The following is a 27,150-nucleotide window of genomic DNA, read 5'->3' on the forward strand; positions in this document are numbered from 1 at the left end:
TCAGCCAGTCTGAGGGCTACAAGTAGAGATGGGCAGGGAAGCCCAGCAGGAGAAGCTTGGAGAGGCACAAAGGAGGGTCACGGGCATTGGAGTGAGGAGTAGCATTCCTGGCAGGAGTGAAGTCTGGCAGGCTTCCCTGGGGAGGTGGCATTCAGCATTTGGTCTGAAAGTAGACAAAAATTGTCAGGAAACTGCAGCTGGGAGTGGACGTCTGAAGAGCAGTGAGCGAGTGTCTCCAGCCTACACCGCTCAGGTGACGGCATCTATGTGGGCGTCTCTCCTGTTTTTCTTCCTCTCTCCTCCCCTGAGGGGTGGCAGCCCAATCATCTGCAGAGAAGCCAGGCCCTGTAGACAGCGTGAAGTCCTCCAGCCCCTGCCTGCAGGCCAGTGGGATGGAGTCGCTCAGCTGGCTGCCCATGTTCATGCAACTGGTGCTGCTGGGGCCCCAGGAGGCCCTGGTCCCAACACAAATCAGGGTCTTCGTGGTGCCCCACCACCACGTCGACATGGGCTGGCTCCACACCGTCCAGGTGGGTGTCCTCAATGACCCCTGTTCACCTCTTGGAGCTGAAGTTCCTTTTTTTCCCCTCAGTGGAATCCAGTGTGGGTTTGTGTCCTGGGTTTGCACCACTGGGAGGGTCAGCCTGGGCTCTGGTTCTGCCTCAGTGATGGGCGATCTGTGTGGCAGAGCTTGGGCTGGTCACTTCCTGTCTCTGTGGTTTAGTTTTCCCACCTGTACTGGGGGAAATTACAGGCAGCAGAGACCAGATGACGTGCGCACGAGTCTGAGGAAGGCCATGGTCACAGGCCCGGTCTGGGGACCCGCTCTGCACCCTGAGGTTCACTTCTGTAGGGAGCAGGGGCCTCAGGACCTTTGCACTGGCTGTTCCCTCTGCCCCGAAGTCTTTCCTCCCAGATGCCTGAGGGGTTCAGTCCCTCTCTATCTCCTGGTTGTTCCTGAAAAGGGCTTTCATGGTGAGGCCTTCCTGGGAGCCTTGCCTACTCTCCTATAGGTGCGTGCTCAGTCACTTCAGTCGGGTCTGACTCTTTGTGATCCTGTGGACTGTAGCCTGCCGGGCTCCTCTGTGCATGGGATTCTCCAGGCAAAAATACTGGGGTGGGTTGCCATTTCCTTCTCCAGGGGATCTTCCCGACCCAGGGACCCTGCATCTCCTGCATTGCAGACAGATTCTTTACCACTGAGCCACCGGGAAAGCCCTGAATCCCCTGTGTATGTTCCCCCTACTCCCTTCCTTATATTTTACTTACCAGCTTGTAAATCTCTGGTTTCCAAACTAGAACATCAGCTGGGTATGGGCTTCATCCACTGTGTCTACGAACATATTCTCAACCCGCCTGATGGATGGAGTAGAGGCTCCATGAGTATTTGTTGAGTGAATGAACGAATGATGCCAGAAAGGAGAGGGGGGAAAGACTCTGATTTCTTTAGGTTTCTGGGCAGCTGACTTTAAATTGTTAGACATGCCTCCTTGAGCTCTTTCCTGGAAGAAGGATAGAAATAAATAAACACACAACCACCCTCTGTGATGATGGATATAATTCATTACATGAGATGTTAACAAGTGAGTAGCTCATTTTAAAGAGAGAGGGGCAGCAAGAGCCTTGAGGCTGAGTGTTAAGTCTGGTCCTGGGCCCACTTCATAGCCTCTGTGGGGGGCCACCCCCCTGTGTGTGGAGCTGCTGACCTGTCACCCTCAGTTGACAGAAGGGGAAACTGAGGCCCAGGGAGGATCGGGGCTGCTCACGGTCCCCAGAAGTAGCCGCAATGCCTGCTGACTCCCTGCCAGGTGCTCTTTGCATTCCTTTAACCAGCATCTCCGGGCTCTGCAGTGAGTCAGGCTGACCCAGATGGGAAGCAGCCGCAGCTCCATCCTGGGGGCTCCCTGCCCAGGGGGTCAGCTCCTCTCAGCATCATCTCCCAGCACTCACACCCCCATCATTTCAGCCCAAGGAAGCGCTTCCAGGTCCCTGGACCCCACCCTTGGGGCCCCTGGGTCTGACAGGTCTGTCCCCCCATGGCAGCCTCGGGGCCACCCAGCATGTCCTTCTGGGAGGCTGGCCCTGACCCTGGGCCTGGCTGGCACATCCCTCTGCAGCATAGAGTGCCGTGATCTGTTTCCACATGTATCTCCCCAGGAGAGCACCTTCCCATCAAGGAGTGTCTGCCCGTGTCCTTCTCCCAGGGCACCGTTTATTGTGCATCCGGCACAGAGTGGGCACAGAGGCTCCCTTGCTGGAACAGCAGTGAGAGCAGAGGGCAGGGCCCCGGGCAGATGGTGTGAGTGCCGGGGGCCCCCCGAAACTGTGGGTCCCTGGAATTTACTCCTTGCTCCCTGGGGCTAACCCCTCCGGGATTCCTGATGGAGCTGGTGTGATGGTGTCCCCCCTCCCCTCCCTGGTCTAAGGAGAGCATGCAGGGTTATGTCACCGATGTCTACACCTCGGTGGTGGAGGACCTGACTCGTAATGAGCAGCACAGGTTCATCATCGTGGACCAGGAGTTCTTCCGGCTGTGGTGGGATGGCGTCGCGTCAGCCAAGCAGAAACTCCAGGTAACGCTGCCTTCCAGGGTGGTTCCCACAAGGCAACTGAGAGAGGATGGCCTGGGGGTCCCAGGGATGACCCTTCAGGAAGCTCCCAGGACAGTGCTCTCTGTGGCCAGGGCTGTGCTGTGTAAACCAGGAGGCCCCAAGCCCTCCTGGGCTGTTCTCAGAGTTTAGATCAGAGTTGTGGTCAGCCCCATGCCCAGGAGATAGGTTTGCGTTTAATCCCGCCTTTCTGGCTATTCATTGCAGCTGTGGCAGCCCCGCTGGCACTCAGCTGGCTTGAATGGGGTCCCCTCTGTCACTGGATTCTGGAGGGGCCCTGTGTCCACACTCTCTTCTTTCATTTGCACATCTATGTGGCCCCCATGGGGACGGGAGCTGGTGACCCAGCCGGGGGGTGCCACAGTCCCTGTGGTTTCAAGGCTGGCGGCAGATTGGCTTCACTCATCACAGGGAGTGAGAGGCCCCGCTTCACGTAGGGCAGCCAGGGACCAGGTCCCTCTCCCCCCGCTCCCTGGGTGATCACAGGAGGCCAGTGGCCTCTGTCAGCCGCATCCACAGTGGGAGTGACCTCCCTGCTCAGAGAGGCTGTACTTGGAGTAACCACGTGATGGAAGCACCTGGGATGCCTCTCTGGAGTTTGGCCCCTCCAGGCTTCACTTTCCCTCAGAACAGTCCCTGGTGCTGAGACTCAGAGGCCCAGCAACCTGCTCAAGGTAGCAAAGCTCAGATGGCGAAGCAGGGCATCCATGAGGTCCCCCCAGAGGGGATGTGAACCTGCAACCTTAGAGCTGAGAGGACCAGCCTCCCGTTTGATGGGCTCTGCGGCATTCCAGGTGCTGGCCTACGACTTTCTACACATTATTTCATAGACTCTTCCCAAGAGCCTCACTGTACCGAGAAGGTTCAGGATCAGAGCGGGAAGGTAACTGGCTCGTGGCCACACAGCTTATACCAGACAGGTGGGATTCTGGGTCAGATATCCTGACTTGAAGTATAACTCTCCAAGGTCTTCAGTAGAAAGTCCCCATTTCTTTACGTGGATGCCCCCAAACACAACTATCTGTCTCCTCCCCCAGAGAGAGGTGTGGCCTGGCTAAGGTAACTCAAAGGCACAGCCCGTAAAGAGAGAGTTCTTTTGAAACAGTACATGTATATGTCATTCAGTATATTTTCAGTGAATGAGCTTCAAATACTATACCTTCAGAAATCAAATCAAAACTACAGTCTATCAAGTGCATGGCGGCTTTACTGCCATAGCCTTTGCCCTCATAAGTTCAGGGGCATCCCCAGGGGTCAGCTCCTCTCAGCTTCATCTCCCATCTTCCGTCCTCCCTTCCTTTCATGTATATTAAAATTTGTCATCCAACCATGTGACAAACCCAATTGGAAGGACAGTCTACAAAATAACTAGCCTGTAATCTTTGAAATTATCAATCACATGGAAGAAAAAGAAAGGCTTGTGAAGTGTTGTGAATTAAAGGATAATAAAGAGAAATGACACTGAAACCAATTCATGATCCTAGATTGAATCTTGTACCAGAGGAAGGACATTAGTGGAACAAATGGCAAAGTTTGACTAAAGTTCCTTAATTCCACAGTAGCATTTTTAACATTAAATTTCTTGATTTTGATAAGTATACAAAAGTTACAATAATCTTGTTCTTGCCAAACATATACTGAATTATTCTAAAGGCTAACTTGTGCTTTCAAATGGTTTTGAAGAAAGAAAGAATGTGTGTAAGGATATGGGAGACTATTCTAGAAAACAGGCAAAAACAATAACGAGATAATCTGGGGAAAGTACTTACAGGAGCTCTTGATACAATTCTAGCAAGTGTTCTTTAAGTTTGAAATTACTCCAAAAGCAAAATTTCAATATATACTTAGATATTATGTATGTGTCTGATGAAGCTGCAGTCATGGGCCAGGTGCTGTTCTGAGTGCTGGACACAGCGCTGACCAGTACAGACTGGGTCCTGCTTTTGCAGAATAAATGAAGGGGAGGAGTTTGAAGGAAGCACCATGAGATGCTACAGGCATGTCCCCAACAAACACAAGCAGGCTCAGCTCAGGGGCTGTAACCGGGCTTTTTCTCTCTGCCCACAATACCAAGGTCCATGAGCTTGTGGCCCAGAGACGCCTGGAGTTTGTCCTCGGAGGCCAGGTCATGCACGATGAGGCCGTGACCCACGTTGATGACCAGATCCTCCAGCTCACAGGTTTGATTACCCCTCCCCAGACCCAGAGTCCCTTGGGTCTCCTGTTAGGCTGGGACTGGGTGTGTGAGCCCTGGTCTGGCCTCCATCTTCACCTCTCAGCAGGAGACTGTGATCAACAAAAACTGTGATTGGCTGATGCCACATCCTTGGCTGTGCCCTTGAGTGCAGGGCTTGAGTGTGGATTCTAGACCAGATGGGCTGGCTATATCCTGGCTCTCAACCCTCTGAACAGGGGGCAAGTGATGTAACCCCATTAAGTCTCAGCTTCCTCCTTTATAAAAAAGTTTGATAATGAGGTACCTCAAAGCATTGTTAGTGAGATTAAATTGGGACAATTCAAACAGAGCACATTGAGTGTAGTGTGTGGATCTCCAGTAAATGGTCAGTAAAGGTTAGATCCCATCCCTGTTATCACCCCACCCACCACATACTCCACCACTGTTCACACCATTACCACCACCGTCACCATCTGCATCACCCCCAACACGCCCACCACCTCCAATAACAGCACATACTCCACCACCACCACCACCATAATTACTAACGCCACCACTATCTTGATCATTACATCTACACCATCACCACCACCACCATAATCACTAACACCACCATCTTGATCATTACATCTACACCATCACCACCACCACCATGATTACTAACACCACCATCTTGATCATTACATCTACACCATCACCACCACCACCATAATTACTAACACCACCACCTCAATCATTATGTCTACACCATCACCACCACCACCACCATAATTACTAACACCACCATCTTGATCATTACATCTACACCATCACCACCACCACCATAATTACTAACACCACCACCATCTTGATCATTACATCTACACCATCACCACCACCACCATAATTACTAACACCACCACCATCTTGATCATTACATCTACACCATCACCATAATTACTAACATCACCACCACCACCATAATCACTAACACCACCATCTTGATCATTACATCTACACCATCACCACCACCACCACCATAATTACTAACACCACCACCATCTTGATCATTACATCTGCACCACAACCATAATTACCAACACCACCATCTTGATCATTACATCTACACCATCACCACCACCACCATAATCACTAACACCACCATCTTGATCATTACATCTGCACCACAACCATAATTACTAACACCACCATCTTGATCATTACATCTACACCATCACCACCACCACCATAATCACTAACATCACCATCTTGATCATTACATTTACACCATCACCACCACCACCATAATTATTAACACCACCATCTTGATCATTACATCTGCACCACAACCATAATTACTAACACCACCATCTTGATCATTACATCTACACCATCACCATAATTACTAACATCACCACCACCACCATAATCACTAACACCACCACCTCAATCATTACATCTAAACCATCACCAATCACCACCATAATTACTAACAACACCACCTCAATCATTATGTCTACACCATCACCACGACCACCACCATCAACAGCCGCCACATTTCCATCATTATCATCATCAGCTCTACCACTATCATCACTACCACACTACCTTGAGGACCATCAGAAGCACCACTGGTGTCACATCCACCATCCGCTCAGGCACCTCAGCCACCTCAAAGACCACCACTACTTCATTGCCACCACCATTTCATCAAACACCACCTGCACAACTACCGAAACCACATCACTTCATGAACACCACGACTACCACCAGTTTCTGTATCATCTTCACCACCAACGAAACCTCTACCACCATCATCACCAACTCCACTACCATTATCACAACTTCCACTACAAACAGAGGGGCCACCTCCACCACCACATCACCTCCCCATTCCAACAGCCTCTGACACCATGACCACCATTACCACAAACAACAAAAACAACATCTCCAACGTCAACTCGACCACCACCACCATAACCACCACCATTAATGCTAACACCATCATGAACAGTTTAAAAACTTCATCACCACCTCTACCATCCTCACCACCAGCACCACCACCACCATCATCATCTCTACCATGGCCATTACTACCACAACCACTGCTTCACCCACCATCACCCCCACCACCATAACCACCACCATCCCATCTATCACCACTATGTTTTCCATCACCTTGCACAGTTTGCACCAAACACCCATTCCTAGCTATGTAACAAATGTTTGTTTGTTTTTTTACAAGAAATAGTTTCATCCATCCCTAAAGGCAGGGTGACATTACTTTGTCAACAAAGGTCCGTTTAGTCAAGGCTGTGGTTTTTCCAGTAGTCATGTATGGATATGAGAGTTGGACTATAAAGTAAGCTGAGCGCCGAAGAATTGATGCTTTTGAACTGTGGTGCTAGAGAAGACTCTTGAGAGTCCCTTGGACTACAAGGAGATCCAACCAGTCCATCCTAAAGAAGATCAGTCCTGGGTGTTCATTGGAAGGGCTGATGTTGAAGCTGAAACTCCAATATTTTGGCCACCTGATGTGAAGAGCTGACTCATTTGAAAAGACACTAATACTGGGAAAGATTGAGGGCAGGAGAAGGGGACGACAGAGGATGAGATGGTTGGATGGCATCACCGACTCAATGGACATGAGTTTGGGTGGACTCCGGGAGTTGGTGATGGACAGGGAGGCCTGGTGTGCTGTGGTTCATGGGATTTCAAAGAGTTGGCCATGACTGAGCGACTGAACTGAAAGGTAGGGTACTGAGGGAACATCATTGCTCTAAGTTTCATTTTGTAGAACAGACATGAAGACTGAGGTCAAAGAAAGGTCAAAGAGGCAGTGGATGAGCCAGAATTGACTAAAGCTCCAGCCCATTGTCAGCCCTCTAAGAGTGATCCCAGTTACACCAAGTGTCGAACATCAAGGTGGCATTGGACTTTTTCTGAGAATTTTCTTTACACTGTCTCTCCTTTCACCCCTTTAACGTATGGTTCCTTCCTTCTGAGTTTCTACTGACTTGTTTCTAGGTGTAAGCAGGAATGTGATGGGAATCTTTAAGTTTTGTTAAATAAACTCTCAGTCTGCAAAATGCAATCTCAGACCTCACCTCCTGGCCTCCGCCTCATCCTTCTGCCTCCTGATGCTCTTAACCTGCTCCCACAACTGGGCCTCCTGTGCTTTTAATCACAAGCTTTCCTGATGATTCCACCCAAATAGCTCATCTCAGACTCAGCTGAGGGGCCTCATGGTCAAGGAACCTCCATTAAACCCACAGGACCTCATCATCTCCCCTCTCCACCCTGAAACTACAAGTTGTCTCTGGCCATGACTGGTGTCTGATTCTTCTCTGGGTCCCCAGAGCTCAGCCCAGGATCTGGTCAGACAAGTGCAGTTGAGCTTGGAAGGAGGGGATAGGTGCTGACCCCCTCCCCTCCTCGGGGGTGACCACAGTGGGGGCAGCCCTCATCTCTGGTCTCAGCCCACCATGCCCACTGTCCTGAATACCCCAGGAATGACCCTACAGGCCTGACCTAGACCATGACAACCAGAATCCCAGCATACTTGTGTTCCCATCACCCTGGGGTAGGAAAGGACATGGACCTCCGGACAGTGGTTCCTCCCCAGGGGATTCCATGGGGCTCCATTTCCAAGACCAGTCAAGCTCCGCAGAGGGCGGACATTGATCTCCTCTCACATAAACTTCATGTTCTAAATACAAGACATACACTTAGTCCCCTCAGCCCTTGAGGCAGTCCTGGAGATGGGGAGTCTTACTAGACTCCACTCGTAGGGGTAAAGGTTGAGGCTCAAATGCTACTACAACTTTCCTGAGTCACGGTGCCACCAGGTAAGAGTCATGGATCTGACCCGCGTCCGGCCCAGTCAGTGAGGGGCTTGTTAGCTCAGCCCCTCTCCCTGGAGGATGGACCAAGTGCTTTTCCATCTCTTCTCTCTGATGGCCTCAGAACAGCCTGGCTCAATATCAGTTCAGTTCCGTTCAGTCACTTAGCTGTGTCCGACTCTTTGCGACCCCGAGGACTGCAGCACACCTGTCCATCACCAACTCCTGGGGCTTGCTCAAACCCATGTCCATCAAATCGGTGATGCTGACACAGCTCGATATAGCAGCTTGTAAATCAGAATTCAGTAAGTGAGTGGTTGGATGATTCTGGGAGGGAGCCCTCTCTATCAGTGTCTACAGCAGCAAGACCCTGCTTGGCCTGGTAGCTGGCACTCCAGTCCTGGAGTAGGGCAGGGGCCCTTGAGGGAGTTAGGGGGTGAAAGGACACCCTCAGTTGCTGAGGAGGCTGATCTCTTTGCAGAAGGACACGGGTTTCTCTACGAAACGTTTGGGATCCGGCCGCAGTTCTCCTGGCAGGTGGACTCATTTGGCGCCTCGGCCACGACCCCCACCCTGTTTGCCCTGGCGGGCTTCAATGGCCACGTCATCTCCCGGATAGACTATGACCTGAAGGTGGCCATGCAGCAGAAACAGGTGAGCCGTGAACCACATCCGTGGCTGCCAGTGCGCCTGGGCTTCCTCCCCCTCTCTTCCTTCCTGCATCTCAGAGCCCCTGCTATTCTCCTGAGCATTTGGGACGCTGGCGGTTGCACAGGTTATAGGACGTCCCAGGCCCATCTTTGCCCTGCTGTGCCCTCCGGCATGAGTGGTTCTCTCCTCCCGCAGGTCTAGCTCCTGGCTGAGCTGCAGGCCCAGCTCGGATGCCTGTAGCTCTGAGTCCCCTTCCCCCTTCAGCTGGGCTGGTGCTGCCTTCTTCTTTGAGTCTCCAAAGGGACTGACACAGACCTGCACCGTGATCAATGCAGAGGGGAGGTGGTGGGGGTTCAGGGTACCTGGGACGTAATAACTCTTCTGATGGGTGGGCAGCGAGCATGAATGAATGTAACACTCAACAACCACACAGACACTGCCTTTGCCATCTATGAAATGCCAGGCCTGGTGGGAGCCGCTGCCCTCTGGGTTTCCTTTAATCCTCGCAGTAGCCCTGTGATGTAGCTTCTGTATTTCCTGGGGCTGTCTGAAGAAAGTACTGAAAACCAGGAACTTCCAACAATAGAAATGTGTTGTTAACAGGCCTGGAGGTCAGAAGACTGAGGTCAACCCTGGCAGGGTATTGCGTCTTCTGAGAGTGTTCTGGTGGATCGGTTCTGGACCTCTCTCTACGTCTGGTGGCCTCAGGCATCCTTAGCCTACAGACTGCTGACTTCTCCCTATGTCTGCCCATCATCCTCCTTTGCTCATGTTTGGGTCCAACTCCTCCTTTTATGAGGACTCTAGTCATATGGGATCAAGGCCTGCCCTTGTTACTCAGTTACCAGTATAGAGAACCAACATCTGAGGCAATGGGGTTAAGATTTCAGTATATATTTTCTAGGACGTTATTCACACAGTTACAGATAAGAGTCATATAATTTACTCCATTTCATAAATGGGAGAATTAGGCTGAAATGTAAGGATTCTGTGCAGGACCACTCAGGTAATAAAGTTTTGGAAAGCAGTGATATCATGGCCAGCAGGAGTTATCAAAGAGGATTTGGGCTCTCGGTGGGCAAGAGAAATAAGCTTTATAATGACCCCACTGAGCACTGCAGTTAGCACTGCACACACTTCCTATAGCAGCTTGATTCTCCTGCAGGTAAGTCTGTGAGCTGGGTGTGATTCCCAGAGATTCATGTTCAGAGACCAAATCCCAGAGGAGTTGGTGAACTGTGTGTGAATTGGACGTAGTACTCACAGAAGCAGGATTTTATCCTTGCTTTGTAGCTCTGAACTCTTTCTAGGCATCTGATCTTGAAAAATTAACTGCACCCTCAGTGAGAGATGATGAGCCCCCCGTGTCTGGGGGCATTCAAGCAGAGTTAGTGAGATTATGGCTGGTAGGTTCTGACAGCATGTCCTGCCCTGAGGATGGGTGGGATGAACATGCAGGCAGGCACCTTCTGAAGGGCAAATTCCTCCATTCCCTGTGGCTTTGGGAGGTCAGGAGGAATCTTGAGGAGAAGGCAGCAGAGGGAGATATTGACCATGAACCACTGAGAGAGGAGCGGGGTGCAGGGAGCCATGAGACTCAGGCGGGGTCTGGGGAGGGGAGCCTGGGAACCCTGTTGCCCCTGGGCACTCACTCTATTCCCTCTGGGTTTGCAGGGCCTGCAGTTCGTGTGGAGAGGATCCAGGTCCCTGTTGGCACAGCAGGAAATCTTCACACACGTTCTAGATGGGAACGGCTACTGCCCGTGAGCTCTTGCCTTGGGCCAGGCCCTGTTCCCAGCCCTCTCCCTGAAGCACGTCAGCTCCCACCTTCATGGCCACCCGTGAGGGGACTCACCAAGCACCCATCTTACAGAAAGAACAACTGAGGTCTAGACACTCAGCCAAGGTCCTGCGGTAGCAGCTGTGGGGGCAGCAACATTGGGCTCAGGAGGCTGCTCCAAGACCTCCGGGTCATGGGAACAGCCCTCCTGTGTGCTGTCTGGTTGGAGACCTAGGTTCAGTCCTCTCTGTACCTTTGAGCCTGTGAGGCCTCAGGCAGGGGGGTGGGCCCCTCTTTGAAGAGGGGAGATGGTCAGCAGGATGAAGGGGCAGCTGGGAGAAGAGGATGGGTAGGGGCTCACTACCAGGTTAGTGATGTCAGGCCCCATCCTGTGCCTGGCATTCTTTCTTGCTGCTTTCCATCAACTATTGGCATTTAATTATCATAACAATCTTTAGCATACCTTAGTGATCGGCAAACGGCGATTCGCAGAGATTCAGAGTGGTCATTCCTGGAGCCTGGTTGAGATGTCACCTCTAGGCTGCCTGGCATGAGTGGCAAAGACCCTTGCTGTGGGCTATCCAGACCCCAGAAGTTCACTTTTGGTGCCTCCCAAACCATATTAGTGCCTGTGGATCCCAGCATGCTGGACTGTCTTTATACACCATTTTGAGATTCTGCTCATTAATAAGTTTTTCAGATTCGTTTTTACTTTAAAAATATTGTTATAATACCATAATTTAGGTATCAAGATTTTTATACCCCCGAAGTCTGGTGCTCACAGTCCCTGCGTTCCTTGCTTACCCTTGGCCCCAGCCCTCTTTGCATCCTTGGAAGTGGAGCTGATGAGCATGGAGCTGACACAAAGAAGGAGGAATCAAGATGATCCTCACTTAATCCGTACGGTGGAATTGGGGCCCAGAGGTTGTGGGCTTCACTTGGCGGCAGCAGGAATACAGGGCCTGTAAGGAGATGTGCTTGAGGTCCCCCACAGGGCTGAAATGTGGCACCTCTGTCCACATAGCTCTCATCTGCCCACCACTGACCGGCCTGTCTGACTGATGGATGACCGAGGCCATCAGAGGGGTCCGCTGGCCCAGATGCACTCTGGCCTCACGGAGCTCTTCTGGTCCACCTGGACCCCAGGCTGCCTTCTTTCCCAGGGTACAGCCCCCCCTAACACTCCTTCCTGTCTCTCAGTGAAGGGTTTGTCTTCCAAGATCAACGCATGGATGAGATGTTCACCCCCAGTGACACGACTGTTAGTAAGGACAACATTCAAATGTATACCGAGAAACTGTTGAACAACGCATGGGAACGGTTCATCTACTTCCAGACAGATCATGTTCTCTGGCCATGGGTAAGGGGGTACATCCCGGGCCCTGATTCCTCAACTACACCCAGAGATTGCCATGATGGGTCTGGCCTCTGTACCTGCTACGACCCTCAACCTGTTTCCAGCTCTAACCAGGCTGGTCTTCATCCAAGCAGTTTTACTGCCTTGGGAGTTCAGAATGTGATATTTGCCAAAGGGAAATAGAAACACCTGCCTAAAGTAACTTGGGTCCAGGTCACAAAAGTTTATAAAAATCTATCTCTAACCTCCTACTTCTTACTCGTTATGATGACTGTCAAAGTGGGGTGCTGGAGGATTTATAAATCTAGGCTTGCTTCATTAACAGATTATTATTCTGGCATTTCTTTCCGGAGATGGTTCTGAACACACTTGGAGGCCCCCGTGAGATCCAGTCATGACCTTCTGTGCCCTCTGATCAAAGACCTTCACCCTGGGGCCACCTCAGCCCCGTCCAGGGGTCTGTCTACCTGTGTCGGGGAAGTTAAGCTGTTTATTGTGCTATACACTCTCATGAGTTTTTGTGGTGAGCTCATCACAGAATTCATGAGAGAGAGAAGATAAGAATAGATTTTATCAATGTATCTCTTTGGCCAGCCTGAGAGCAATAAATTCTGAAGGTTTCATCACTCTGGCCACTCACAGGACTAATTTTGCCTGGACTCACCTGTCAAAACCTAAAGAGAGCTTTCTTTGTTCTTACTTTGGTGTGTCCACAAGAGTCTTCCCGGTGGCTCAGTGGTAAAGAATGTGCCTCCCAACGCCATGAGACTTAGGAGATGTGAGTTCAATCCCTGGGTCAGGACGATCCCCTGAAGGAGGAAATGGCAATCCACTCCTGTATTCTTGCATGAAAAATCCCACGAACAGAGGAGCCTAGCGGGCTGCAGTCCCAAGGGGTAGCAAAAGAGTCTGACACGACCAAGCAACTGAGCACGCACACATCCACAAGAGTCAGATAATCTCCTCTGCAAGATTTCTGTGAGCCAGGAATTGCAGATCTTAATAAATATGCATTCAGAGGTGGCTGGACATTCAATTGAGTCCAACATTTGATATACACGTGAAATGCCTCTGAACAACTTTATCCATTACGTGATTTCATCTCAGACAAAGGAAGACTTTTCACTCCTGTGAGCCCTGTCTCTTACATATATTCTCACTATAATTCTATTTTATGTACTTTTCCCAAAGCCAAATTTCATCAAGGAAAACATAGAATACTGTGACTATTGGCGGGGTGCTTTTTTTTAGAACTGTAGCTCTCTCCTTCTTTATTTCATATGACATTATATTAGTCATATGAATACAACATAATGATCCCATATATGAATACGTTGCAAAATGATCACCACAATAGATCTAGTTAATATCTGTCACCACAGAGAGTTACAAAATTTTTTCTTGTGATGTGAGCTTTTAAGATCTACTCTTTTAGCAACTTTCAAATAAATGATAGATTATCATTAACCATAGTTACTATGATGTACTCTGCATCCCCAAGACTTATGTATTTTGTCGAAGGAAATTTGTACCTTTTGACTTCCATCAGTCATTTGAGCAACCACCAATCTGTTCTCTCCAGGAATAAGCTTATTTTTTATATTACCTCCATTAAAAAAATTCACATGTGAGATCATATGGCATCCGTGTTTCCCTGTCTGACTTACTTCACTTAACATAATGACTTCAAGTTCCATTCAGGTTGCTGCAAATGGCAAGATTTCCTCTTTTTTATTGATGATGCTACTGGTGAATAACTATATATATTTATATATATATATACACATTTATAAATATTTATATAACATTTTCTTTATCTATTCATCCACTGATGGACACATAGGCTGACTCCATATATTGTTTTAAATAATGCAACAATGAATCTGGGGATGCAGACATCATTTCAAGTTAATGTTTTTATTTTCTTTGGATAAATACACAGAAGTGGAATTGCTGGATCATATGGTGGCTCTATCTTTAAATTCTTGAGGAATCTCCAAACTGTTTTCTATGGTTGCTATAACAATTTTCATTCAAACTAACTGTGTGTGAAAGTTTTCTTTTCTCCTCATCTTGAGCAACCCTCATGGTTTCTTGTCTCTTGGACAATAGCCATTCTAATAGATTTGAGGTGGTATCTCTCTGTGATTTTGATATATTCAGTATCTTTTCCTGTGTCTGTTGGCATCTCTATATCTTCCTTGGACAAATGTCTGTTCAGGTCCTTTGCCCATTTTTTACCTAAATTGCTTGTATTTTACTATTCAGTTGAATGTATTATTTATATATTTTCAATATCAACCCTTTTCATATTTATGATTTGCAAGTATTTTTTCCCATTTAGTAGGTTGTCTTATTTTGTTGAAGATACTTTGCTGGGCAGAAGCTTTTGTTTGATGTAGTCCAAATTGTTTATTATTCCTTAGGTTGCCTTTGCATTTGGTATCAAATCCAAAAATATAATTAAGATAGATGATAAGGAGTTTATTGCTTATGTTGTCTTTTATTTTATAGTTTCAGGTCTTATCATCAAGTCTTCAACTAATTTGAGTTAATATGTGAGTACAGTGTCAGATGGTAGTCCAAATTCATTCCTTGAATGAAGATATCCAGTTTTCCAACATTATTTATTATAGAAAATGTCCTTTCCCCATTTTATAATATTGGCTCCTTTGATGTAAAATAATTACATCTTGTATGTGTGGCTTGTATGTGTGTGGCTTATTTCTGAGCTTTCTATCCTCTCCCATTGATCTATGTGTCTCTTTTTATGTCAATACTGGTCTATTTTTATTAGTATAGCTTTGTAGCATATGATGAAATCAGAGTCATAATGCTTTCTGTACAGTTCTTCTTCCTCAAGGGTGATTTGACTACTCAGGGTCTTCCGTGGTTCCAAAAAATTTTAGGATTGGTTGCTCTATTTCTAGGGAAAATGCCATTGAAATTGTAATAGGCTTTGCATTGAATCTGTAGATAGATTTGGGAAATGTGGACATTTCATCAATTCTTTCAATCATGAGCACAGAATATTTGCCCATTTATTTGCATCTTCTGCAATTTCTATAATCAAAGGTTTCAGTGTGAAGGTCTGTTCCCTACTCAGTTAAAAGTATTCCTAGGTATTTCACCTTTTTGATGCAATTATCACTGGATTGTTTTCTTCATTTCTCTTTATGACAGTTTGTTGTTAGTGTAGAGAAATGCTTATCAACATATGATTGTGTATGTTGACTTTTTATCTTACAACGCAGCATAGTGAATTTATTAATTCTTACAGTTTATATCTCTAGGGTTTTTTACATGTAACATCATTAAAGCTGCCAGTAGTGACAGTTTTACAGTTGCTTTTATTCTAATTCCTGTGTCTTTTCTTTTCTTTCCTAATTGCTGCAGCTATGATTTGTAACTCCATATTAGATAAAAGCGGTATATGCGATCATCTGTGTCTTTTCTGATCTTACAGGAAAAGCTTTCAGTTTTTCATCATTGAATGCGTTGCCCGGGGTGGGTTTGTCATACATGACCTTCATCAGGTTGAGGTATATTCCCTCCATACCCACTATGATGAGACTTTTGGTCATAAATGAAAGCTTAATTCTGTCACATGCTTTTTCTGCATTGATTAAGATGATCATATGATTTTTATCTGCATTTTCTTAATGTGGTATTGCACATTGATTTATTTGTGGCTGTTGAAACACCCTTACATTCCTGGAATAAATCCTGCTTGATCATGGTGTAATACTGTTTTCATGTGTTGCTCAATTTGTTCCATGAATGTATTGTTGAACACTTTTGTATCTATATTCATCAGGGACACTGGGCTATAATCTTCTTTTCTTGAGGCTTCCTTGTCTGGTTTGATGTAAAGGGAATGTTGCTCTTAAAAAATCATACTTATTTAAAGTGTTCTATCCTCTTCTAATTTTTGGAAGAAACTAAAAAAGATTGGTATTAATTCCTCTTCAATATTTGGTAGAAATCTTCTTGAAATCTGATCTTTTGTTTCTTGGGAGGTATTTCAAAACTAGTTTAATTTTGTTACTAGTATTCTATCTGTTCATACTTCATGTGTGTGTATTAGTCACTCAGTCGTGTCCAACTGTATGTGACCCTATGGACTGTAGCCCGCCAGGCTCCTCTGCCTGTAGAATTCTCCAGGCAAGAATACTGGAGTGAATTGCCATACTCTTCTCCAGTTTATACTTCCTATTTATTCATTGTCGCTTTGGCAGCACATATACTAAAATTGGAAACTTACTTCCTATTTATTCATAATTAAGTCTTGGTAGATTACATATTTCTAGAAATTTATTAATTTTTTGATGACCATCTTAGGATAATATTAAGGTAAGTGTACTAGAGCAAGCTATTTTAATTTTTATTCATCATAATTATCTTATTATAATTAATGTGAATGATAATTAGTAAGAGTGCTGATTTAAGAAAGTGGAATCAATCAGGCACAGGAAAACAGCCACCTGATCTCACTTAAATGTGGAATCTTTAAAAACCAAAGTCAGAGAAGAAGATATGAAAGTTTGTGGTTGCACAGAGAGGATTGAGAAGGTTGGAGAAATGGGGAAATGTGGTGAAAAGGTATAATCCTGGAGCTAGAGGATAAACAAGCATGGGGGATATAATATAAAAAAGGAGAGAGAAACAGGGAGAGGCAGAGAGAAACATCTGGAGCACAGGGCTTGGGAGCTGGTTTGGGAACTTGTGGCCCACCAAGGAGAATGGGAGAGAGCTGAACAGGAACTCACCCTGTTTAGTTTGGCTTCTGCTTCCAGAAATGCAGGATGTTGCTTCTGGCCCACAGGGATGCGACAGTCAGTTCTTCAATGCCTCAGTGCAATTTGCCAACATGGACCACTGATGAAACACATCAACAGCCTCACACCCAATACTGGTGTCTTCTTGGAGTATGCCACGCTGAGCGACTACTTCCAAGCCATACACTCTAAACATAAGTCATGGAAAGTCCGAAACCAACACGACTTCCTGCCCTATTCCTCAGGTATGTGACTCTGGGGACTGAGGTGGTGATTCGGTGCCAGGCAGGTACAAGACGCCCCCAACTCAGCATCTGTGCACCCCTGTGCTTGGAACCTGCTAGAGGTACTCGGGCAGAGGTGGCCCCTACCCCACCTACCTGACTCACAGAGACACACAGCCTGCTTCCCACCACACTGAGCCTCTCACCATTGTCCACACACAGCGGGTTCCTGCCTCTATGCCTTTAACTACAGTGCTACCTGAAAGAGTGCCTACTGGCACCTTCTCTTCCTGCAAATCCTAATAGTCTTGCAGCATCACCTCCTCCAGGAAGCCTTTCCTGACTTTAAGGCTAGATCACTTGGCCCCTCCTTGCCCCAGGGCCCCAGTTTTCTTCTATTACCACCTAGTCATTATTGGGGGACCTTGTCTCCCTCCACCCTGTGTCCCAGAGGCCAGGACTGGCCTGGCTGCAGACAGCACAGTCTAAGTTATTTCAAGGTTGTGGGGTGAGCCTTCTGCCTGGGTACATGCATGACATGGCACTGTCCCATGTCAGTAAAACAGGGGAAACATTAATCTTGCTTAGTCCATCACGTGTCAGAACAAAGTGGAACAAAAAGAGGTTTTAGCCTAGTAAGTGGTCCAGAAGAAGCGCTCAGCAGATGTAGCTTCCGGCGTCAACTCTGTCTTGTGTTGGACCAAAACCTACACATGATTCAGGCAGTGCCTGCTGAGGAAGCCAGTTTAGGGCCTTAGGTGTCCTAGAGGAAGCCCAGCATTAACACCTGTCTCAGGACGAGCCACACTCACACCGTTTGCTGACCGCTCCACTGCTGATCCAGCTCCCCTGTCTGCAAGATAGGCAGGAATGATCCACACACAGAGTCACATTGAGCAGGGGAGGCAGAAATATCCTCCACACCCCAGTTCAGGCCCTGCTCATGGCATCAGTAGGGAATGGGGCTGTCCAAATTGTTGACCCATCTAATAACTTCATTGCATAAAATATGAGAGCCCTTGAAGGATCCTTGTTGCCTTGCTCCCCATTTGCCCAGAAGGAGAAGCCGAGGTCTGGGGAGTGAGAGAGGAAAGGACCCCGGTCAGCTTTAGCCAGGACATCCCAGGGACAAATCAGGTCCTGCCTCCAGCCAGCTTTGCCCAGCCCCAGGTCCATGCTGGGATCACTCAGCTGGAGAGGTCCTTGTGGAAGGAAGAGAGGAGATGTGAGGCTATCCACACGGGACAGGCAGGTAAGCCAGACTCACAGGGGCATCCTCTAGCTGAACATTCACCATGGGGCCAGGGTCCCTGGAGCTAGGTCTATCTGGGCCTGTCCGCTGCCCACCCTCACCATTCGGCAGGCACAGTGCCTCAGGAGGGCTGGCCCCACACGGTGACTCGGACGCTCTCCTGGGTTTAGATCACAGCTCCTGCCTCATGGGCTGGGTTGCTTCCAGTAAGTGATGTCACCGCTCTGAGCCCCCATTTGGTTATCAGTGAAGTGGGGTCCAGGAGGACTGGAGGGACACCGACACGGCAGTTCAACCGTAAATACTTCTCTTCTCATCTCCTTCCCTTGCAAAGAGACACCAGGATGGGTCCCCACCAGGAGGGGTTGGTTCCGGGCTGGGCGCTGCCCTGACTCCCCCAGACCTGGGTTGGTCGTGCCTCTCGGGCCTTGGCCTCTCATCTGAGTGGTGAGAAGGGGAAGCTGTTTAGCTCTCAGGACACTTCCCGGGAACCTCAGATTAGGAGAGGACTGGCTTCTGGTGTGTCTTCCCTGGTAGCTCAGCTGGTAAAAAATTCACACACAGCAATGTGTGACTTGAACACACATACACACCTGCAATGCAGGAGACCCTGGTTTGATTCCTGGGATGGACAGATCCCCTGGAGAAGGGATAGGCTACCCACTCCAGTATTCCTGAGCTTCCCTGCTGGCTTAGACAGTAAAGAATGAGCCTGCAGTGCGGGAGATCTGGGTTGGATCCCTGAGTTGGGACGATCCCCTGGAAAAGGAAATGGCTCCATTCTGGCCTGGAGAATTCCATGGACAGAGGAGCCTGGTGGACTGGTGTAGGTGGGAGGAGCTACAAGGAAGTGGGCGGGGCTCCACCCCTGGTGGAAGTGGATGCTCTATGAGGGTCTGGTTACACTTGAGGTGGGAGGGGATATAAGGATGTAGGCGGGGTTATGTTGAGGTTGGAGGGGAAGTCTGTGGGGAAGTGGCTTCATCCAGGTGGAGGGGATGCAGAGAAGTCCAGTGGGTGTGGAGGTGGGTGGGGGTGGCTACGTAACTTCCTCCTGGAGGTGTGTTGGTCACTCAGTCCTGTTTGCGACTCTATAGACTGTAGCCCGCCAGGCTCCTCTGTGCATGGAATTCTCCAGGCAAGAATCCTGAGGTGAGTTGCCATTTCCCTCTCTGCCTCCTGGAGGAAGCACCATTTAATCAGAGACAGGACATCACAGAGGAGGTTTGGGCCCTGATCTGAGGGCTGTGGGATCTTGTCAGCTTTGGTCAGTTGGTGCCGAGCTTAGAGCTGAGGCTGTGGAGAGGGTGTGCCTGACCTGTACACACTCATTGCGGGGGAAGAGCTGTGGAGGACCCTTGCATCTGTGACCCTTCCCCAGGCCAGGCGGCTACCCATCCTGGTCTGAGCCAGGTCCTTTGAGGGAAGAATAGGGAATAGGGGCACAGCCCAGCCTGGGAGGCTTCCCTTGTAGCTCAGATGGTAAAGAACCTGCCTGCAATGCAGGAGACCTGGGTTCGATTCCTGGGTCAGGAAGATCTCCTGGAGAAGGAAATGGCAACCCACTCCAGTATTCTTGCCTGGAGAATTCCATGGACAGAGGAGCCTGGTAGGCCACAGTCCATGGGGTTGCAAGAGTTGGACACGACTTAGCAACTAAACCACCAAGCCACCACCAGCCTGGGGAGGAGGCAGGAAGCAGAAATAGCAGGGAACACTGAGCCACCTGCTGAGACACAGCCTGTCCCCAAGGTGCTCGGCCTCCGTCCTCCCACCCCCCACCTTGTCCTGTCAGTCAGGGTCAGGACAGTTTCTACCGGGCTCTCTCAGCTGCCACCACCTCTCCTGCCCCTCCCCGCAGGCAGCCAGAGGGACCCCGCTGAAATGCAGGCCTGTCCAGGCTCCTAGTCACCCTAGAAGTGACACACACCGGGGCTGCCAGCACTCCAGGCACTTCTGTGGGTCCTGTCCTCTTGGTCCTCGTCCCACTCCCTCCTCCCCTCAAGTCCTCCAAGACCTTTGCTCACAGGCATTCCCAGGGTCCCAGGCTCACACTGAGGAGGTCAGGTCAACCCACTCCAGTATCCTTGCCTGGAGAATCCCATGGACAGAGGAGCCTGGTGGGCTGCAGTCCATAGGGTCGCATAGGGTTGGACACGACTGAAATGGCTTAGCACCCGCAGGCTCACACTGAGATTCATGTCTCCATCATTCCTGTCACCTCAGTATCCAGGCCTCTCCAGGCCTGGCCCAGACCAGTCAGACCTTCCCATCTACCTAGGCCTTTCAGGGGTCTTGGGCTTTTGCTGGCCTAGTTTGTGTAGGAGCCCTGAAAGTGAAAGTCAAGTCGCTCAGTCATGTCCAACTTTTTGCGACCCTGTGGACTATAGCCTACCAGGTTCCTCCGTCCATGGGATTCTCCAGGCAAGGATGCTGGAGTGGGTTGCCATTTCCTTCTCCAGGGATCTTCCCTACCCAGGGATTGAACCCGAGTCTCCAGCATTGCAGACGCTTTACCGTCTGAGCTACCAGGGAAGCCCTACGATCAATGGCTATTGATCCTGGGTTGTCTCCTAGGTTATCCAGGCAGACCTTTCACTGGTCAAATCATCCTCAGCCCTTCCCAGACTAGGGCGCAGGGGCCTCTGTGGGCAGGACCTCACACCCACTACTGGCCTTATTCTCCTAGATGTGCTTCATTCCTGGACCGGGTTCTACGCCTCCCGAAGTGGGCTCAAGGGGCTGGCGCGGCGAGCCAGCGCTCTGCTCTACGCCGGGGAGTCCATGTTCACACGCTTCATGCTGGCTCCCCACGGGCTCCTGGACCCGGCCTGGGCCCTGCAGCAGCTCCAGCGGCTCCGCTGGGCGGTCTCCGAGGTAACGCCACACCTCTCCATGGCAGGAACAGGATCGGACCCTCCTGGGTGTGTGCTCCCCCCTCCCTAGGCCACCAGAGCCTCCTGGTCCCCAGTCACTACAGGTCCACTTGACAGATGAGAACACTGCGGTCACCCTGGGTCCTGGGACCCATGCATGATGAAGCTGCATTAAGGCTAGGTCCCCAGACGTCCCCCTGGTGGCTTCAGTGAACTTTAGAATCAGACCCACCCGGAGGGTAAAGGGCGGAGTGGGGCAGTATTGGTGCCCAGCCGTCCTCTGCAGGTTCACATCTCAGCTGAGCTGTGTGGCCTCACGCAAGTGACTTTCTCTCTCTGAGCCCAGTTCACTCTCTGGACAATGTCTACCTAGGAAGGTGGCGGCCCATTAAACGGGATAATATACTTAGCATATAACCCTGTGGGCTTTGTGGCTGCTACAAAGGAAGTGGTTCACTAATTTCCATCTCACTTGTCCCCCACTGTACAGACGGGGAAACTGAGATCTAAGAAGTTCTATAACTTGTGTCCTCACCCAGTCAGAAATGGGCTGCACTGACCATGACTTTCATCATCACCCAAAGGGAATTAATGGCTGGCAGGACTAGTCACTGTGTGTAGTGGGGGGTGAAGCAGATTGACTTTTGCATCCACTGGAGTGGCCAGACATGTCACATCACCCCATGGTGGCTCAGGTTCTCTTCTGTGAAGAAGAGGTAATCCCACCCCTACTCAGTGCAGACAAGTTCCAGGTCATGTATGGAGCGTGTCTGAAGCAGGTTAGCAGCACTTGTGGGATGAGTAGGCCTGGGAGGTGAAGCTGGGGGTAGTAGTGGCGGAGGGGGGGGTTGCTTCCAGAAGTCTGTTCTTTGTCCCAGCTCAGGGATTCAGATCAAGGTAAACAAAAGTTGGGCAAGTCCATCAGCCTCTCTGACCTCAGTTTCCTCTTCTGTAAAGTGGGAGGAACCCCCACCTTCTCCACTAGCTCCTGCTGCAAAGGTGCCCAGTGGGTGCCAGGAGAGCAGGTGCTGAGCCGGGGCAGGTCCTGACCCGACTCCTTCTGGCTCTGGGGGGGGCCCAGGTCCAGGACCATTACGCCATCACAGGGACTCACACCCCCAACGTGACAGACATGTATGAGGAGCACCTGAGCACTGGGATGCAGGGGGTACGCAAGCTGATGGCCTCCATCATCCAGGACAGGTCCCCAGTTCTCTCCGGTAAGCATGCCCCCGGTGGTGGATCCCCATCCCTTTCTAAGAAGAGAACCTCGAGGTCTGTGCAGACACCTGTTCCACTGGGCTTCAAATGCCGAGTCCCAATCCCAGATGTGGTTCTTACTTTCATCAGGAAGTTGGCAAGGGGCAGTCACTTCTCTGAGCCTCTGTTTCTTCTCTGTGAACAAAGAAGGGGTGATGTGACAACTAGAGGGAGGAATAAATGCTAACATGGTCCCTCCCGAGCTCAGCGTGGGGCCACATCATGTCAAGGCCACCATTTGACCAGCCTGTGTGACTATGACAGTTTCACATGGGTAAAGTGACTGATCAGGCCATTTGCCTGAAACTGACGGATTTGCCTGCAAATCCTGGGCAAAGACAAGTTGGTCTCTCTGGGCAGGCACCAGGCCTGCCGCACCTTCTGCAGGGGTCCACATTCAGCCTGCTCTCTGTCACTATGCCCTTCCCCCTCTGGCCTTGCTGCTCCGCCCTCCCCTCTGTGTCTGCGTACAATCCCATCCTACCTTCACACCTGGGAAAGGCCCCAGGGACCAAGGGTGCCGCAGACTGGCCCCTGCCCACAGAGACTGGGATTGGGAGGGGAAGACAATCTCAGAAAGAGAGCTAGAACTGGGGTCTGATTCAGTGCTGGTGGGACCTTCCATTGCCATGAGCTCAGGAGGGCAGCTCCCCGGGCAAGGGGTAGGTGGGGACCCCAGAAAAGCAATCTGCCATAGGAGCTGCCCGGGCAGAGACCAGGGGCTGGAAAGTGTGAGTGTTCAGGGATCAGGGTGTCATTGGAAAGGACAGAACCTACAACACATGGTGGGGGTGGGGGTGGCGTATGGAGTGGAAGGGGTATCCAGGTCCGTATCACAGGGGCCTCCAGCGCTGAACTAGGTGATTGGACATGACGCTCCAAGCTCCAGAGAATTCTCCACCTTTCCTTCGCCAAGTGCTTTGGAGCCAGAGCTTAGGAGATGGGTCACTTTGTGCAGATAATTCACCTTTCAGGGTCTCACCGTCCTCACCAGGAAAGTGGGCTGACAGGGAGAGATGGGTGAGGATTTCATGGACCCTCAGCTTCTGGAGGGCCACCCCCCCCACCCCCGTGCTTGGGAATCAGGATGATAGTATGAACAGTGTAGAGGGGGCTGCATGCCTGATCCCAAGTTTTGGCCTGTCCCACTCACCTAGGATCTGCAGGGCCGGTCTCACCGGCCTCAGTTTCCCTTGTTCTGAGGGACATCCAGATGTATGGAGTATGTCAGGTGGCGGCAATAAAACCTCTTGTCTGTATGCAGGCCCAGAGCGTGGGGGACATCTTGCCATGGTCTACAATCCCCTGGCATGGACAGTCACCACCATCATCACGCTGACTGTGGACTTCCCCGAGGTCAATCTCACAGATGAGACAGGCAGCCCCGTGCCTGCACAGGTATGTGTGGGAATCCTGTCTCAGCTGCACCTGTGGTTGCTGTCTCTGATCCAGGCAGGGACCCCTAAAAGTGGGAAACTCTGACGTGATCATAACTCTGCTATCACCATAATGGGGCACTTGTCCATTAGGGTCAGTGAGATCCACCCAGGGGACTGACCCTGGGCTTTGGGCATCTGACATGACCAGAAGTCCCTTCTTCTGTCGCCTCCTTGGAACGTCTTCAGGTGATCTAAACTGCATGGGAAGCTTCGCCTCCTGCCTCCCTTGGGAGTATATATTCTCATATAAATTTCTGGGCTTCCCTGGTGACTCAGTAGTAAAGAATCTTCCTGCAATGCAGGAGCCTCAGAAGACGTGGGTTCGATCCCTGGGTTGGGAAGATCCCCTGGAGGAGGGCATGGCAACCTATTCCAGTATTCTTGCCTGAAGAATCCTGTGGACAGTGGAACCTGGCTGGCTACAGTCCATAGGGTTGCAAAGAGATGGACACGACGGAAATGAATTAGCACATACGCTCGTAAATTTCCACCTTGTGTGGAAGGGCATAAAGGATCTTAAAGGTGGATCGTTATGGATGTGCCATGCTAGGGGCTAAGCCCAAGTTGCCTCTTTCTGCAACACCCACCTCCATGTGAGTGTGTGGTCCCTCCTCACCTCCATCCACAACGAGGACTGAAAGTGGTTTCAGAGGGTGCCCTACGTATTCCCAGCCAATCCTTCCTTGCAGAGATGATAGAGGTACTGCCATCACTTGGCCATTCAGTAAACACTTCCAAATGCCTATCTGGGATGTGGCCTCAAGCTGAGTATGGGACGTTGGAGTCACTTGGGGTTCAGGGAGCAGACACAGAAATGGACAATTAAGATACAGAGTGATGACCACCAACCAGCACTTAGCTGAGACACAGGAGGAAGATCCTCTCACTTTGATGGAGGAGGGAAGGATATTGTTTGAGAATACCCAACACCCAACATCCCCTCTCCCCACCTGAAGGCAATACCCACTAAGAATAAATGCATTTAATATTATTGAACAATTACTGCATGTCAAGGTTACGCTAGGTGCTGGAGAAACTTTAATAAGCAAGCAGACAAAAGTCCCTGCCCTCAGGGGTCTAGTATTCTAGCAGGGGGATCCAAGTAGGAAACAAAATTAGAACACAGGGAATGTGACAGAGGATAACTGTAGTGGAGGTAAGCCTTCAGGACAGTTTGAGGGGTATGCGTGGGAACATCATGTCTGCTTTAGTTCATAGAACAACCAGGCTGGAGGTGGTGAGAAGCAACATGAGCTTGTTAATTGACCCTCTCCACAAAACCCTCAGCAGCCCAGAGATGGGACCTGTTCCCTGGAGAATGAGGGGGCTCCCTACATGGATCCAGAGTCCTCATCCCATCCCTAAATCAGATAACTTGGAGATGGGGAAAATCCTGAAAACCTCCCTCCTCCAGGAAATTGGAGGATGAAGAGACAAGAGAGCTCCCTCCAAAGAGGAGGCCCTCCAGGTCAAGGGAACAGCATGAGCAAAGGCTCAGAGGCAGGAACCAGCAGGGAGAGTTGGGAAGGAGGGATGTTGGTTTTTCAGCCCCAAAGAAAAAGGAAAGGAAGAGGGAGAAGGGGCTGGGCTATGACCCTGCTGAGCAGAGAGGATGCAGGAGAGGAGCCCAGCTCAGCCCATTGATGAATGACCCTGCTGTCCCCGTGGGGTGTGAGCACTCCATCCAGAAGGTGTGTAAGCCCAGGGTTGCTAAGGAAACTGAGATGTCTTCCCCCCACGTGACATCCATCATGTGATCCTGTCCCTCTGGACTTGCAGGTACAGAACTCAAAGGAGATGCCATCTGCCTATGACCTGCTTGTGCTGACCACCATCCCAGGACTCAGCTACCGGTATTACATCATCAGGCCCATGAGGAGGGCCCAGAAGGACACTCAAGAGACTGGGCCCTCCGTGGACAGCACCCACCAGTTTGACCGCAGACCCAGGAAGAATCATAGGCAAGTGGCCAGGCACCTGGTGCACGTGGAGAATGACTGCTACACCGTGTTCCTGGACAAGGACACCAACCTGATGCACAGCATCTGGGAGAGGTGAGGCGCAGCCCTTGCTGCCTCTGAGGCCAGGAGGGTCCTGGGACCTGGGCAAGTAGCGCCTCACGTGGCTCTCCATTTCCTCAGCTGTATGTCAGGGATCTGATGGTGGTGAAGCCCCTTGCTGTGTAACAAGGTTTATTTCTAGGTGTGTGAGTCTGTTGTTGCTGTTTAATTGCTCAGTCATGTCCAACTCTTTGCAACCCCATGGACTGCAGCACGCCAGGCTTCCCTGTCCTTCACTCTCTCCCAGAGTTTGGTCAAATTCATGTCCATTGAGTCAGTGATGCCGTCCAACCATCTCATTCCCTGTCATCCCCTTCTCCTCCTGCCTTCAATCTTCCCCAGCATCGGGTCTTTTCCAATGACTCAGCTCTTTGTATCAGGTGGCCAAAGTATTAGACCTTCAACTTCAGCATCAGTCCTTCCAATGAATACTCAGGGCTGATTTCCTTTAGGATTGACTGGTCTGATGGCTGACAAACCTAGACAGCATATTAAAAAGCAGAGACATCACTTGGCCAACAAAGGTCTGTAGAGTCAAAGCTATGGTTTTTCCAGTAACCATGTATGGATGTATGAGTTGGACTATAAAGAAGGCTGAGTACTGAAGAATTGATGCTTTTGAACTGTGGTGCTGGAGAAGTGTGTGAGACTGGGCCAGGTCGAGAAAACCTTTTGTGAACTTGTACATTCCAAAGATGTTGGTCCACCGGAAAAAAAAAACAAGAGGGGGAGAGGGTTTGAAAAGTTCACCATGGAGAAAGTGTAGCCGTTGTAAAATTTTCTAAAATTGAGAGACACAGAAAACCCTTCCATCCACCAACCCTCCCATCCATCCATCCACCAACCCTCCCATCCATCCATCCACCA

At 49.9% G+C, this 27,150-nt stretch overlaps 1 pseudogene; it reads left to right on the forward strand.

The window, feature by feature from the left end:
* The first annotated feature begins 374 nt into the window (after positions 1 to 374).
* Positions 375 to 27,150, forward strand: part of LOC136152882 (epididymis-specific alpha-mannosidase-like) — a 42,339-nt pseudogene continuing 15,563 nt past the window's right edge.

This window comes from Muntiacus reevesi, chromosome 22 (genome assembly GCF_963930625.1).
Source record: "Muntiacus reevesi chromosome 22, mMunRee1.1, whole genome shotgun sequence".
In the NCBI taxonomy this organism is placed as follows: domain Eukaryota; kingdom Metazoa; phylum Chordata; class Mammalia; order Artiodactyla; family Cervidae; genus Muntiacus; species Muntiacus reevesi.